Genomic DNA, 17713 nt, shown 5'->3' with positions numbered 1-17713 from the left:
TTTTTACTGGGACTTTTACATTCATTCATTAATTTAATCATCATCATACATTTATGACTTTGCATTAATAGTATTGTCACTTCTTTAGGTCAGGAAACTGAGGCAGGGTGAAGTTATGTAGCTTGATCTTATCAGGCTGTTAGGATAAAGAGATGAGTGGTAGTCCAGCCCAGCAATTCTTTTCCAGACTAATGCTCTTGCTTTTCTTACTAAACCAATATTTACATAAGCGAATATAGATCAATATAATAAATTTAATACTTCAGTTCAGTTCAGTTCAGTTCAGTCGCTCAGTCGTGTCCGACTCTTTGTGACCCCATGAATCACAGCACGCCAGGCCTCCCTATCCATCACCAACTCCCGGAGTTCACTCAAACTCATGTCCATCGAGTCAGTGATGCCATCCAGCCATCTCATTCTCTGTCGTCCCCTTCTCCTCCCGCCCACAATCCCTCCCAGCATCAGAGTCTTTTCCAGTGAGTCAACTCGTCGCACGAGGTGGCCAAAGTATTGGAGTTTCAGCTTTAGCATCAGTCCTTCCAAAGAACACTCAGATTGATCTCCTTTAGAATGGACTGGTTGGATCTCCTTGCAGTCCAAGGGACTCTCCTCCAACACAATTTATTTTTTGATCTCCTATTGTTGTTTCAATTCCCTATTTGAAATTTTCAAATTTCTGCTCTTGCAAACCTTAAATGACAGAAACATAGTTTTGTACACTTCTCACATCATTAAAGTAAAATTATTGTTTCAAAGACTGTACTCATTAAAAAAAATTTAACCTCTCAATTTTTCCTTCATTTGGTTGCATGCATTCATATAACTGTCCATGTCTCCACGTGTTTGCCATCAAGATAAATTATGTAAAAAATGACCCATTTCTTATATTAATTTGCGTTTTATTATAACTGAGGCCAAACATCTTTTTTCCATATTTATTTCCTATTTAAAATTCTTATTTTGTGAATGACCCATTCCTATCTTTTGTTCTTATTTGTTACTGTGGTGTTTATTTCTTTTTTATGTATTTTTTCTTTTTGCTTTTGCTAATATAAGAAGAATATATACCTGCCAAACTCTCACGTGAATTCCCAATAATTTCCTAATTTTTCACTTAAATGACAACTTTATAATCTCTTCCCATTTATGTATCTTACATTTTTATGTGTTCAATTTTCTTGACTGTCAATTGTTTCCAGCTTTGATACTATCTTTAGATTGACCATCTCCACTCCAAAATCATATTAAAATTTCAGTAAATATGTAAGTATTTCAAAGGAGGTTCTAGAGCTGCACTGTCTAACATGGTAGCCACTACCCATAAGTAGATTTTTAAATTTAAAAAAATTAAATTTAACATGTATTTTCTCAGTGTCACTAACCATAGCTCAAGTGCTCAATAGCCATGTGTAGCTAGTGGCTATCATTTTTGGCAGTGCATCCTATGAATTTTTATTAGATAATGCTTTGCAACATTAATATGCCTACCAATCACCTGCTGCTACTGCTACTGCTGCTGCTGCTAAGTCGCTTCAGTCGTGTCCGACTCTGTGCGACCCCATAGACAGCAGCCCACCAGGCTCCCCCGTCCCTGGGATTCTCCAGGCAAGAACACTGGAGTAGGTTGCCATTTCCTTCTCCAATGTGTGAAAGTGAAAAGTGAAAGTGAAGTCGCTCAGTCGTGTCCAACTCTTAGCGACCCATGGACTGCAGCCTACCAGGCTCTTCCTTCCATGGGATTTTCCAAGCAAGAGTACTGGAATGGGTTGCCACGCACCTAGCCTATGTTAAAATGCAGCTCCTGACTCAGATGGGCTAGGAAGAGACCTGAGTTTTCCATACTTAATGGGCCCCCACATGATGCTGACACTGGAGGTCCTTGAACCACACGTACATTAGCAAAAATCTAGATTTATTTCACAAGGAATTATAAAAAAGTTTTGTGTACATATACATGCATTTCTCTGCTTACTTAATTGTATTGCTTATTGATACACAATGTCATATTTATCACATGCTAAATACAGATATATGCTTTTCCTGGTTTTTCTAATCTCTTTTACTGATTCACAGTCAATTTCCATCCAATATTACAATAAAATGAATGTAGCTTTCAGAATGTTTTCATATTTGGTCAAGAAACTATCTATCAAAATATCTATTGGCTTTCAAAATTCCACCAAACATCACATTTCATTCAAATTGATACTACATTCATTTTTGATGATAGTATATTAAAAAGCAGAGACATTACTTTGCCAACCAAGGTCCGTCTAGTCAAGGCTATGGTTTTTCCAGTGGTCATGTATGGATGTGAGAGTTGGACTGTGAAGAAAGCTGATTGCCGAAGAATTGATGCTTTTGAACCGTGGTGCTGAAGAAGACTCTTGAGAGTCCTTTGGACTGCAAGGAGATCCAACCAGTCCATTCTAAAGGAGATCAGTCCTGGGTGTTCATTGGAAGGACTGATGCTAAAGCTGAAACTGCAATACTTTGGCCACCTCGTGCAACGAGTTGACTCACTGGAAAAGACTCATGCTGGGAAAGGTTGGGGGCGGGAGGAGAAGGGGACAACAGAGAATGAGATGGCTGGATGGCATCACCGACTCTGTGGACATGACTTTGAGTGAACTCCAGGAGTTGGTGATGGACAGGGAGGCCTGGCGTGCTGTAATTCATGGGGCCGCGGAGAGTTGGACACGACTAAGCGACTGAACTGAACTGAATTATTGAGAAAATTGACTCTTTCTGTTCCAGAAGGAATATCTTTATTTTCACATGTCTTGAGTTTCTGTGTTATGGACTGAATGTCTGTGGTACCCAAAAATTCATGTTGAGACTCTAACCTTTAAAATGATGGAATTTGAAAGTGGGAGATTATTAGATTTAGATGAGGTCAAGAGGGTGGGGACCCCATGATGACATTAATGTACTTTAAAGGAAGAGGAAGATATATCAGAGCTCTCACCCTCTCTGTCATATGAGGACACAGCAAGAAGGTGGCTCTCTTCAAGTCAGAGAAAGGATCCTCACTATAAACTGAATCTACTAGCGCCTTGACCTTGGACTTCCAGCCTCTGGAATAGTGAGGTATAAGTACCTACTGTGTAAACCAGTCAGTCTATGGAATCCATGGTATTTTGTTATAGCAGCCTAAGTTGACTGAGAGACCCTCAGAAAAATTTTGTTTTCTAGAAATACTATCCTTGTATTTATATATTTAGTTGACCTTTCTATGATTCTATCTCATTATTTCCAGCCAGTTTCAAATGCTATATTTGATTTTTTCAGGTAGAAAATATTAGCCTCTTGGAAAGATATTTTTTCCCTTCTTAAAAATTTGCATTTTAGACTAATTCTATTTTGAAATTCTGACTTAGAATTTTTTAAAAAGAGAATTTCGTGTTCAGTCCATGGGTGCTTTTGAATTTGCTATTTGTACAAGCCCTGTCGTCAGTTAAGATCTGAAGCCATGCACGCATTCAATAAATCCGTGCTACTGTCCAGGCACAATCCATGTCCTGGGGTCCTGAGAATAGAAGGAAGGGGCCCACTCATTCAGTAATCTCAGACCAGCACACATGGCGAATGAAATAGACATGTTTGGCAGAGTATGGAAAATCATATGGCTTCGCTTTTTATTGGTGGAATATTAATTGGTGGAGAATTTCCTAATAGAGAATAAGCATCGAGTTTGGATTATGGTAAATCAGGACAGGCTACCAGGGTATGATAAATCTCATTTTCGAAATGAATAAAAATTATTCATACAAAGAAGGGAGATGGTTGGAGTGGGAGTGTCTTTTTTGGTACAATATGTAGATTCATTCTTAACAATTTAAAAAAATAATAATTGAGTGGCTCAGGGGTAACAGAGACCACCTGCAATGCAGGAGACTTGCAGGAGATGCAGGTTCAGTCTCTAGGCTGGGAAGATCCCCTGGAGAAAGAAATGGCACCCCACTCCAGTATTCTTGCCAGGAAGATTCCATGGACAGAGGAGCCTGGGGGGCTACAGTCCATGGGGTCTCAAAGAGTCAGACACGATTAAGTGACTAAACAGCAACAACAAAGATAGATACATTCTTTACAGATGCAAAATCTTCTGAAATATTTACTGGAAAATATCTGCTGGACAAAAGTGAGGGATGTCTGGATGGATTCATAAATTCCCTGCCATGGAAACTCCCATTTATTGACAATGTCTTAACAGTACAAATGTAGCAAGTTATTCTGTTCTGTTCTGTTCTGTCGCTCAGTCGTGTCCGACTCTTTGCGACCCCGTGGACTGTAGCCTACCAGCCTTCCCCGTCCATGGGATTCTCCAGGCAAGAATACTGGAGTGGGTTGCCGTTTCCTTCTCCAGGGGATCTTCCCGACCCAGGGATCGAACCCAGGTCTCCCTCATTGGAGGCAGACGCTTTAACCTCTGAGCCACCAGGGAAGCCCTGGTAGCAAGTTATTAGAGAGTAAATTTTTCCCCCCAGTTGCTCAATATTCTGGATCCCTGAGCACCATATTGTTATCCACTACCCCATTTTCCCAGATCATATGCATGACTTCTGTTGACATCTATATTGCTGTATAGGCAAAAATCATGAGGAACATATGGTTCTCATTCTACCAAGACTTTCATTTCATGCTGTTTCCAGAATGCATAGAAATCCTGATTGGCTGGGAAGGAGATTAGCTTTTTCCCTAGTGGAATAATTTCATTATAACAGAGGTGTCATCTCCTTAAGCTAAATGTGGAGAGAATAATAGAAAAATTACAGATCATGGAAAAAAATAGAAAGGCTTTATTATAAATTATGACATGACTTCAGAGAGTACCTCTTGATATATTTAAATAAGCCCCTTAAAATTTAGGTAGCTAGATCGCTCAATTTCAATTCTCACTTTTCTCATTTGCATCACTTTTATACAAAAAGCACTCCATACCATCTGGCTGATTTATGGACTAAGAAGCACTTTCAGGGCTCTGACCCTCCTGGTCTATCTGAGCGCATAGAAGGGACCTATTTAATCCCAACAGCATCAACTCTGTTAGTCAGCATAGCATAACAGAAAGAGCCAAGCTACCCTGGACTTAAGAATTTTAAAAGAAATAAATCATGAGGCATTTCAGGGACTGGTTTCCTATTAACATCAGTACAATATATGTATTTTATGAAGATGTTCAATAAATAAACCAACACATAACTACAGTTCAAGGTTTTATTTTTTCTTGTCTCTATACTTAAAGTATTTTTAACTTTAATTTTGTCCAATGCATTTTCCTCCAGATATTATTAAAGTGAGTAGAAATGAGTTTTACATTTGGTTCTATGATTGATTATTTGAAAGTAGAGACACTTTTCTGTTTCCTTTAATGAGACCTGAAGAAGTAGGTCTTGGGACCTTCTAGGTACCAACTCTTAAAGGTGCCAAAAATGCCAATACATCACTATGTCTCCAGAGAAAAAAATGCCCAGTCAACAGACTCTCTGCAGCCTGAAGTGAGGATAGAATGGGATTGGGAAGATGGGGTTGATATAATGTGTTGTTTCTCAAGTCCTATTCTATGAAAATGGCGGGGGGTGGGGGGGAGGAAGGAAGGAAGGAAAGATAGGAGGAAGGAAGGAAAACTACAATAATCATAAATTTTCCTAAAGCTAAAATCATTAAATTTTAAGAACCACACATTATCATAAATATGTTCTCCTTATTCTGGGGGGATAAAAAATCCCTTTAGCTCTTGAAATTTTTGTAGTAAAAATGTCGTTTCTTTTTATAGTTAGCTACCATATGTCAGTGTCTCCTTTATTTGAAATTATCCTGGTGCATGAAAGCAAGGTGACTGAGAACCACTCTGTGGCCAAAAAGGCACAACCAGCCCAGTGATCTTAGCTCCTTGTCCCAGCAAGCCGACGCAGGTGAGGCCTAAAGCAGGTCAGTGTAATTATCCAGGGGGTAACTTTCTCATATGTAGAAATGGACTTTACACAAGTGCCTATTCAAGCTCTTTATAGTTGAAAAATATAACCTCCCAAATCTGATTAAAATTATCAGTCATGATAAAATATTTCCACTTCCCAAGATGTCTGTCATATAATTTATTTATAAAGAATCTTTTCTACTTTCATCATGTGCTGAAAGACAACTTCGTTAGGGAAAGTTGAGTATTATTAATGATACACTACTAAGTCTCCTGATCATAGTGTGGTGGTTGTTATTTAGTTCATAAGCAGTACTTAAGACAATGTGCTAAGTTTTTAGAATCTTAATAAGATGGGGGTAGGAGGGGGAGAGAGAGAGATAAGGAGAGAAATGACCTCTTCTCCTTCCCAGTTATATTTCCCTTCCTGCTTTTCATCTGTCTAATCTTTCAAAGTTCATTAAACATATGTCCTGTTCTGAACAAAAAGTATATGCATGAAAACTGGAAAATAAATGACTTCTGTGATTCACTTTAGGAATGTACTTTAAGACATGTGAAAACTGAAAGTCTTATTGTAATGTAGTGTACTGATTTCATTTTCACGCAGATACTCACAAGTTTAAAATTGTAAAATAATACCACAGTCCCAGATAGCATTTAAAAATCAAGAAGGTGAACTTAAGTTTATTACTTCTTCATGGCCTGTTGATATACGAAAAATTACATTCAGAACACATTTTTCAAAGAAATTAGTTATGAATTTAGATGTTCAGGTTAACCCTTGAGAAAAATCAACTTTTGAGTGAAGGAGATTTACAATAAGAATTGGCAAAACCAACCAATATAATATTGTAAAACAATTAGCCTCTAATAAAAAAAAAGAGAGAGGAAAAAAAACAGTTAATAAAAAAAAGAATTATTAGAAAAGAACATGAAGAGAAAAAATCTAGAAGTCACTATTGAATAATAAACTCATTTTCTCCCTTAAAATTTATATTTTAGCTGGAATGAAGCAGAAACTTTTTGCCTACAGTTAATTTTACCATAGTAGGGACTTATATATTAAAGCCTTTACATTTTACTTTGTTACAGTTTTACTCTGTTGCAGTTTTACTCTAAGGAAAAGCACTTTAGATAAAAATTTAGGACTTGATATATATACATATATGTGTGTGTGTGTGTGTGTGTGTGTATCTGTGTCTGTTTATATAGATTGTATTATATAACATGATATGTATATATTCAGTAAGATATTAAGACATGTGTTAGGGGAGTTGTCAGCATATGTAGGAAACAGGATTACTTTACATAATTTCCACAGTGATTCTATAGGAGTTAATGACACACATGCCATGGTTAATTCACATCTTACTTTTGTTAAAAAGTAAATAAATAACGTGCACTGCAAGTGAGATCTTTATTCCACATAGGCCTGTGCTGTGCATGTTCTTTCTAACTGGGCTAGTTTTTTTCTCATGCCATGGGAGCAGGTGGCATGAAGCTGTTTTGATGAGGTTAAAAGGCTCCTCCCCTCTTTCCCAAAGCAGCAGCCTGAAGAACGTCAGCAGTAATTGTGTGCCTGGCTCCGCTGTGCAGAGAGAGGGTGGAGGAAAAATTGATATCAAATAAGGGTATCAAACTGAGATCTGAATGTTCCGTTTAAGTTGTTGCTCATTTTCATTAGCCATGCCAGGGGTACAAAGCTTATGACTTAAACATCCTTGGAAGTAAGAACATTTATTTTTGATGGATTTATATTTCTCTTCTCCATAAAGACTGAATTAGTGTTGTAGTGGCGATAAATGAAGGGATTTCTTTATCTTCTTCTCATTTTATTATTTACTAATCAGACTTCAGCTCAGATAGATGAAAGAGAGAGGCTCTGTTGCCTAGATGTGAGGCCTTTAATGAGGATGAGAGACCCCAGGGAGCCGAAATCTGAAGTAGAACGATGCTGCTTTTGGGTTTCTTGTCATTTCTTCAGTTGCTTCGCCTCCCTTTTCCAATGGGCCTAGTGAGCAGGAACTATCCAAGGTGCTAGAACGCTGGCAGCTTTGCCGTTCAATGCAGACGGATTGCAGAAACAGAGAAGAAAGATTACTGCTTATTTCAGAAGGTAGGTTCTTTGTTTCAGAATCCCTGATTAATCAGCAGCAGCATCAACAGACTAAGGCAGCTGGAGAGGAGAGAGAGAAGCAGGAAGGGAGGGAGTCAGGGGCAGGGAGGGAGGGGAGAGAGAGAGAGAGAGAGAGAGCTGGTTGTCACGGGGGAGGGACGGTGCCACAAGCTAGGCTGCTCCAAACCCTCTGTATGTAAGTGGCAATGAGAAAGAGCATCTTTTTGGCTGAAAGGAGACATGTAGAAAGGATGTTTCTGATTTTTTGTTTTCATTTATTTTTGCCTTCACAGAATATAATCAAATGAGGCACCTTAGCCAGCCTGGGTGATTGCTTCGAGTCTTATAATCATCTGTGTAGCAAAGTGGGTAAAATTATTCAATTTCTTCCCTGCTGGACCTGGAAGGCGAGAGACGGTGTGTTCATCCCCACCCATTAGCTATGCCCTCTTTTCTCTGAATGTCGATTTAAGGAAGCAAGCACCTGTCTTCTGCCACTGCATCTTCCTAGCAAACTTTAAAGGCCATTTTATCTGATAGAAAGAACATCAAGAATGCTCTGATCTCTAGTGATGAAGAATCTGGGAGTGGACACTTTTCCCATCCAGATACAATGCACTTTAATTGAAGAAAAACTGAGCTGAACTACAAGTCTATTTCTTATGGTGCTGGATGACTCCTACAGAACTGCCCTGAGATCAGCCGCGAGAGAGGGCTCTGACAGACACAAGTCACCTTCTGAATATTGCACTTAGCTGTCCCTGGGGACTTAAAATTTTGGTATGTATCTCATTTTTCAGATTCTCTAAGCATGCTAATTGAATCCAGCACTAAATAGATCAAGCAATCTGGTTATAAGATGGAATGGATTTTAACTGGGGACACTTAATGCTGAAGTTTGCATGTCTTATTAGCTGGAACAGAAAGAAAGCCACAGCAAAGGCATCCAAGGCTTTAATGAGCCTCAGGCTATTCTGTACCCTCTTAGCCACTTAGTTATATTACCACAGAAATGGTTAAACCAGATCTTCATTGGTAAAATAAACCATGTTGAATTATTAAAAGCATTGAAAATATTTTCCAGGGTATTAATTGGCATTCATGTGGTGCATGCTAGCTATTTATCTGCTATTCCATACCATAAATATTTTACAATGTCTTAGCACATTTGTTTCAGTCCAGTTTTGTGTTCTCAAGAAGGAAAAAAGAAAGAAAAGGCACAATACCAAAACATAAAAATCCAAACTATCAGAATACAGCAAAGCTGAAACTGCTTTTTTCTAACTGATAAGACATAATTTTCTTTGAGAAATCTATATTTTAGTATCAATCAATACCAGGAAGATTTCACTATTCTCATCACAATAAATATTTGAGAACTTTAGGTAGACCCATTTTACTTGGGACACACACTTATTTTGTTGGGGTGTCTCCATTCTAATTCTTCCAACTATTGGCAAATTTTAAATACAAGAAATGCAGGTATTCCCTATCTGGAAGAACTAGTACATGAAATAACGTTATTCATTGTCATTAGGAAATCTTAAAGTTGTTTCAGTACCAAGAACTGGAATGTTGTTCTAAATATAGTCCAAAAATAAGAGAACTCAACAGAAGAGTTTCCACAATGTAGTTTTGGTCATTTTAAGATGCAACAATCTATAACTGAGTAGTGTGGATTAATGACTATAGAACACAAGTGGAAATTAACTTCTCTCAATATTTCACACTTCAGACAATGCTTCAACTTATTTTGCAAATAGTCAAGTGGTAAACAAATTAACTTGAGAAAATGTGAACCACAAATGACAAAATTATTCCACTTTTCTGTGGAAAGTGCAACATATGTTTGCCAACTCAGCAAAGGAGGGGATTCTGTGAAGGACATTACCGATTTAGAAAATCAGTGAAAGCAGACCTGAGGGGGAAAAATACTACAACTTCACAAGGAACTGCAGAGAAGCCCAAGGACTTGGAACATTAGTAAAGTTTAGAGACAAAAGTGTAAAAATCCTGGAGACAGGAAGGTTGGCTATTGTTTTTTTTTTAAAAAGTAAGTCATAGCCTTCCAAACCAATTAGATGATTTCTATTGTTGCTCCAGTCAGCAATTTATTATATTGACTATATCTAGTTTGCAAATACTGCCTTGTAAGCGTCTGGAAACATCTGGCCAAAGGCTCCAAAAAGTACCTCAGCCATTGACGTTTTGTGTGTGTTCCTAATGTTAATGAAATGTTCAGTCTTTTTAGAACATAGGCAAATAGTCCCATGGCAACCTGAAAGTTGGGGTGGGAGTGGATATCTGATTTACAATGCTTCTACATTAACGTGATCAATGCCCATGTTAACCATTTTGGGAAGAGAGATAGTAGAGAAAAACTCACTACAAAGTAATCTGCTTTCTGAGGGAAAAAAAAAAGCAATCACTGTCTTTGTAGTCACTTCAACAAGCTCTCTTGGTTTTAACTCTAACATTTCCCATTTTGGGCAGAACAGCTGCATTTTGATGACAGTGGAATGAAAAATTAAGCGTGAAAAATTAAGCGTGGGGTGGAGAGCAGGATTTCAAGCATAATCAAAGTGAAATTATAGGACTTATTTTTACACATTATAAGATTTGATCAGAAAAATAATTTTGACATGGTTTGCATGGGTTGTGGAGTGGAACCAGGCAATCTAGTCTGTTGATTTGGTCCTCCGTGAAGTCAGCAAATTTGATATTAATTTGCATATGTATTTTACATATGTATATGAAGCCTGATTATTTAAGTACTTATTTTTTCAAATTGATGTGAGTACATGCAAAAAATGTAAAAGATCTTTTTCTCCTGATGAACAAAAAATATAGTAAAAATTGCCATGGGAAACTTTTTTATTTGGATGACTAGATACTACTGGACAAAATAAGATTCTCTATCTCAGAGAAGATGCAATGATTGGTGTGGGAGGGAAAATCAAATTGTAATAAGCCAAAATCAAATAGCTTCCTCACAGTGTTGAGACAGGTGTGGCTTGAAAACCTAAGAAACAAATAAGGGGTGGGACTAGAAAAGTTTCCCATATGCATATAAATTGAAAAACATTAACATGAAATGAAAGCAAAGCATCTCAGGTTTCCACCATGAAACTTATCCCCTTCTAGGTATTTTGTTTTTCTCAAATAACATTATAATAATAGCACAAAATAAACTTTATCTTATTCTGGCTATAACATTATCATATGGAGCTAACTGTGACCTAAAATTTAAGACACTTATTACAGAACTTTAAGATTGGGGAGCAGTTCCCTCCCACACATGTTTTTGATTCCACTACCCTTCAGTGTATGTGGAAAATATCTGGACAGGTAGAGTTTTCACAACTTTATATCTTGGAAAACCAAGGTTTTAGATGGAGCATAGCTCCATTTCAGAAATTCTGAGTAAACACCACAAGAAAGGAAAAAGAAGCAGTACTCCTAAGGGCCAGAGGACTAATTCACTGAGGATGCTGGTATGCTAGAACTCCGCTTTGGGTAAATGGTAATAAATGGCTCATAGGACGATTCTGCCAGAGAAGTCAGTGTACATGTCCACTGGAGCCATTTCTTATAGAGTCAGAGTGGTTGATGTCAAAATGCATGAAATTACACTTCATGAGGAATCTGTTTTTACTTTTAAGAAAAGAAAAATTATTTCACGTGTATGAGAAGATGGCATACCTGATATTTATCTGACTCTTTTGGTATATCTTAAAAAAAAAAAAACAACCTATAGTTAATCAAAAGCCCTCTAGACTATGGGGGAACCCAACCTTGACACCATTTTTTAGAGCCACATTAAATATCCTCTGGTAAATTGCAGCCATATAAGATTTGTTTCTTAATTTACAAAGGGAATAACCCATGTAAATGTATTAATATGATCTTAGCTAAAGTTTTTGCATGTACTTGCTTCTCAAAAATATGCCTCCATTTTTTTGGCTTGAACACTTAAATTCATATAATGTCTCATCTTATTGGGTTCCTTGGATGCAAGCAGTGGCTACAGAAAGAGAAAGGAACATTTTTAAATGTTTCCATGTACTGTGTTTGAACAGCCGTATGTATGTTTTCTGCTCTGTATATGTATGTAATGGATAGTTTTATTTTAGTGGAGATATTTGTAAAGAAATGTAATCTTACTTTCAGTTCTAGGCTCAGCATTAGTAAGGTCAAGTGATGATGTTAAAAGAACATAAAGAAATGATTAATTTGATTAAAAGATAAAATGTTTAATGCCTTAAATATGACCTGAATCCCACCTGGTGCCTCTTAGCTGAGTAGAGTGAAATTTCAAATTCTGATAAGTATCACAATACTATTCAAAGTAATCTTTACAAAGGGTGTGGTCAATAGGAAATAACAAAATTTAAAGAATAAAATAAAACAAAGCTGAGCAATTAACCATTCAGTTGTATTTAATCCAACATCTGTAGCTCTTTATTAGAATGGGCTGATTCTAAATACAGTGATCCAAAAATTGAATAAAAAGAGTGCCTTATAAATGCAGAATACAGGAGTCCAAGAAAGGCATAAAGTGAATACTTGAAGTTATCTGTGATTTGTATGGGAATTCTGATCTCCATTATTTTAGATGCTTTCCCAGAAGAGTCCCTGACACAAATTTTAAATATTGACCACAACTTCCAAGAAAAAGAACACATACAAAAAAAAAAAAATCTTGAGCTATTCGAATCAATGTTCTGCATTCCAAAGAAAACATATCTGCTTTGTGGGTGGAGACCATGGATGCCAGCTTTCAACCACTGCGGAGGGGGGTGGGGTGCTAAAATTTCTAATTGGTTTTGAGCAAAAATGGCTGAAGACACATATTTCAAGTAGAGGAGATGCCTGCAGAAATGCAAACTTTCCATTCAATTTCACAGGCTCTGTTAAAATATGCTAGGCAATGATTTTGACCTACTGACTGACGTAGACTCATTAATTAATTAATTGCAATACGGCTAAAGATGCTACCTAAAGGAAGCTGCCTGTTTGCTTCTTAACTGTTTTCTTTTATGATGCCAATTTTAGGAATTAGGTGCTCAAAACAAGCCTTCATAAAATGTTTGCATATATGATTGTCCTTCAAGGGCTAGAACTGAACTTGATTTAAATCCAACAATCAAAACACAGCCAAATTTTTAGTGATAACAAATATATCTGATTAAATATCTGTCTTAGCCATAAATACACATCTCTGAAAGGCTGATTTAAGATCACACTTGTCTGTGGGTTCTCATTGCATGGGAATGGTAGCAGTTGTAAAGAGGTAGACAATATGATTCACTTTTCTTAGGTGAGGCCATGAATCTGTTCATTCATAGTCCAGTTTTCTGAGAAATACTGTTGGGCTTGGATGGGTGGAGTCCAAGTGTTTGGAGATGGGATACATGTCTTGGTTCATATTTCCCAAAGCCTTTATTTTCTAGATGTGAAAAACAGGTGTGCGTGCGTGCTCAGCTGTGTCGGACTCTTTGTGAACCTATGGACTCTAGTCTGCCAGGCTCCTCAGTCTATGGGATTTTCCTGCAAGAATGCAGGAGTGTGTTGTCATTTCCTTCTCCAGGGGATCTTCCCAACCCAGGGATTGTACCTGTGCTTCCTGTACCTCCTGCATTGCAGGTGGATTTTTTACCTGCTGAGCCATCAGGGATGGGGCAGAATGGTTAACTACTTTTAAATGCATTTGGTTAGTGAGCAAATCTATCAACCCTTTTCATGGCCTCTATTTGCATACCTGTGATTAAGGAAGTTGAACATTAAGCATTCTATTCTGTTTCAAGTAACACTATATTTATAGAGGAATTATTACAAACTCTTATCTTCACCACAGTTGAAAATTGGGAAAATCACCTAATGTTAATGACTAATAAATTTGGTCCACTATTGAGCATGCATTTTCTAACTGAAGCCTCACAATAGGGTAAGGAGGTAAATAGCAATTTTTAAAATGCGGAGACTGAAACTTAAAGAGGTTAATTAACTTGCACAAAGTCATAGATCTAGGGGTGCTTTAGTTTAAGACTTTTAGACTTTTGTGGTCAACTACTCCACTATATGTCCTTCAAGACTGCCACCGCTTCCCTCTACATTACAAACCACATTTTACATGTGGACAAAAATGCAAAAGGGCTTCCCAGGTGGCCCTACTGGCAAATAATTCACCTGCCAATGCAGGAGACAAAAGAGACATGGATTCGATCCCTGGGTCAGGAAGATCCCCTGGAGAAGGAAATGGCAACTCATTCCAGTATTTTGCTTGGAAAATTCCATGGGCAGAGGAGCCTGATGGGCTACAGTCCATGGGGCCTCAAAGAGTTGGACATGATAGAACACTTAGCACTAAAAAGTCAAAAAAAGTATGATACTTAAATAGTGATACAGCCCAAATCTATTTTTTTTTTACTTTTACTTTTGAAGACTACATATAACCATTGAAAAATGTTCATCGTCAAAAATGCTGACCATCACCATGACAAACTAGTGAATGCCAACATTGCCAAGTGAATTAGTGCCCTTGTCCCACTGTATTACAATTATTTACTTATTGTGTTCTTTCACTGCTGAATGAGTGTTTAGAGGGATACAACTTTGCTTTATCACTGCCTGATGCATAATTGAGGAGACTTCCCTGGTGGCTCAGATGGTAAAAGCATCTGCCTACAACTCAGGAGACCTGGATTCTATTCCTGGGTTGGGAAGATCCCTTGGAGAAGGAAATGGCAACCCACTCCAGTTCTTGTCTGGAAAATTCCATGGACAGATGAGCCTAGTAGGCTACAGTCCATGGGGTCGCAAAGAGTCGGACACAACTGAGCGACTTCACTCACTTTATGCATAATATGGAGCTTCCTAGGTGGCGCTAGTGGTAAAGAACTTGCCTGCCAATGCAGAAGATACAAGAGATGTGGGTTTGGGTCAGGAAGATCCCCTGGAGGAGGGCATGGCAACCCCCTCTAGTATTCTTGCCTGGAGAATCCCATGGACAGAGGAGCCTGGTAGGCTACAGTCCACAGGGTCACACAGAGTTGGACACGACTGAAGCAACTTAGCACGCAGCACAGTATATAATATGTGCTCAAGAAATACTTGAATAAATGAATGACTGTAGAAACAAATATCCTCTAGAACTGGATGACAAAAGCATGTTCACCAACATCCAGTTTTCATTGCTCTGAAGTGTTACTAGATTTCACAGATGATTTTCATCCCCCAAATTTTCACCTCAATTTAAAAAACACCTTATAATAGTTCATCGTATACATATTTTACAATGTTATTATTTAATATTTTCTCAAAATAAACAAATTTGAATTCTAACCAAGTTGAAAGACCACTTATGGAGATAATTAATTTTCAGAGGTGCACAATTAACCTGGTTAATGTTTGGAATATATAAACTGCATAAAGAATCGCAGGTGTCATCTGGATGGAGAGGAAAACTTAAGGGAAGAAATAAAAATCTTTGGATAATGCCTTACACAATGGGAAATAGACAGTTTTGCTCCAGGGCAGAGTAGGAGTGATCATCTTCCACCCTGAGGCATTCTCTCTAGAATCCTTGTAATACTGACTTGGCTTGCTTAACTATGGTAGAAATAATTGCCATGAAGTTATGCAGATCTTTTTTTATCGGAAGCACACCTAGTGCTGAAATCCTTGGTAGAAGTGAATTCCCAATAATACTAATGCTTTAGCTCTGGGAATCATGTTGCATCCCCTCCCCCACAAATTACAATCATTCATAGCAGAATTTTTTTATTCCTATGTATGTTCACCACTTCTGATAGGATGATAATGAAATACAATTTGTCACATTAGATGGTTGCAATTAGAAATCCATTTCATTTACCAACCCATGACGGCTTAAAACCAAATTAAACATAAGAAAACAACATAACAGAAAACCATGAGTGAAAGAACAATTCATCAGTCCTCTGGTTTCAACAATTTCTTACATGTTGAAGAATAAATCCTTAAATTTAGAGTGGGCTTCAAGTAATGTATGGATTGACTGGCAGCTGAAATGCTAATAAACTCTGATAAGAAGTGAAGTTTCCATAGCTACGATCCAGGTTATGGAACATGATTATTCTTGTAAAAAAATCAGAATGGAAACAATTTGAAATGGTAAAAATGAAGGCCTAGGACTTCTACCTTAAAAAGCTCAGCTGATATTTAAAAAAATCTTTCTGAGACTATTGAAAAAAGTAAAAGATGTAAAAGTGATTTATAATTTTTAAATTTGCCAACATTTTCTTTGTTAATTGATTTTGCTTTACCATGATGAATATGTTACTGAGGACAGTAAGCATTATTAAGCTATAAGTGTAAAATATTTATTCTGCATGTAATTAATTAAAATTCAATTCTATTTTGATTGATACAAACATGATTTCTCTATCCCCTGGCTTCATTTATTTCTATGACTCTTTGGATACTTCTCCTTCAAGCCATGCTGATTTCTATAGCTGGCTATCTACCCATTCATCATATATATATATATATATATATATATATATTTTACATGATTGTTCCTGTCAATAATATCAACAAGCTTTATTATGTATACACTTATGTTGAACTCTATGTGAAATTCTCTATAGTTATCACCTCCCATAATCTTCACATCAGTAAGAGCTAAGCATTATTATTTCCATCATTTTATAGGTGAGCTTGTAAAGTCTTATGTTTTCGTTTTGATTTGATTTCGGCTTTCAGAGTTCCTTTCTGTGACTCAGGTTTTTAATCCTTCAAGTAGTAAGGATAATCAAAATTGCCATTGCTTGAATGACCAGACTGGTAGTATTAACGTGGTTCTTGTGATCTATGATTTTTGAATTATAGTATGAAGCCATTTTGGAGAATAATGGATGACCCAAAAGAGATTATTTCTAAGCCAACTTTTATTAGAAAAGTGCATTTCCTTGGTAACTGCTCTATCTTGCATGAATTGTTCAGATTCATAAATCTTAATTTTAAATTGCAAGGAAAACATACAATAAGAAAGTTCATTCCAAATTATTACATTATTTTATTTGAAACTGAACAGAAAAGTTGCTATGGTGTTCAAAAAAGAAATAGAGCTTGGCTCTAATATATCTTATTAGCATATGAACACATTTTTGAGAAACAAAATCATGGCTGTTTACACGATGTGGTATATGCGTGCTCAGTCGTGTCTGACACTCTGCTATCCCGTGGACAGAGTAGCCTTGTGTATCCCACCATGCTACTCTGTCCATGGGATTTCCCAGGCAAGAATACCAGAGTGGGTTGCCATTTCCTTCTCTAGGGGATCTTCCTGACCCATGGATCGAACCTGCACATCCTGCATTGGCAGGAGAATTCTTTACCACTTGTGCTACCAGGGAAGCCCATAACCTATGTTATTTTTCCCCAAAATGTTTACACCTTCACAACACCCTTCAGTGCAAGAGCTTTGGCCATTGATTTGTTCATTTTGCCACTTTGAGGAAGTGTTTGCTACCCAGGCAAAATTCATTTAATATTTACTTTCAACATGCAACTGTGATTTCTAATGAGACATTTTCTTAGATTCTACCATAGTCACTGGAGTTTGGGGCTGATATGTTAGGAGAATAAGCAACACCTTGCTTTTACCTGCATCTCTGATGAAAGTGAAATGTGCT

The sequence above is a fragment of the Moschus berezovskii genome, chromosome 2 (assembly GCF_049115385.1).
Source record: "Moschus berezovskii isolate FMDL1 chromosome 2, NW_MosBer_1.0, whole genome shotgun sequence".
Taxonomy (NCBI): Eukaryota; Metazoa; Chordata; class Mammalia; order Artiodactyla; family Moschidae; genus Moschus; species Moschus berezovskii.
Note: the sequence above shows the minus strand (reverse complement) of the source record.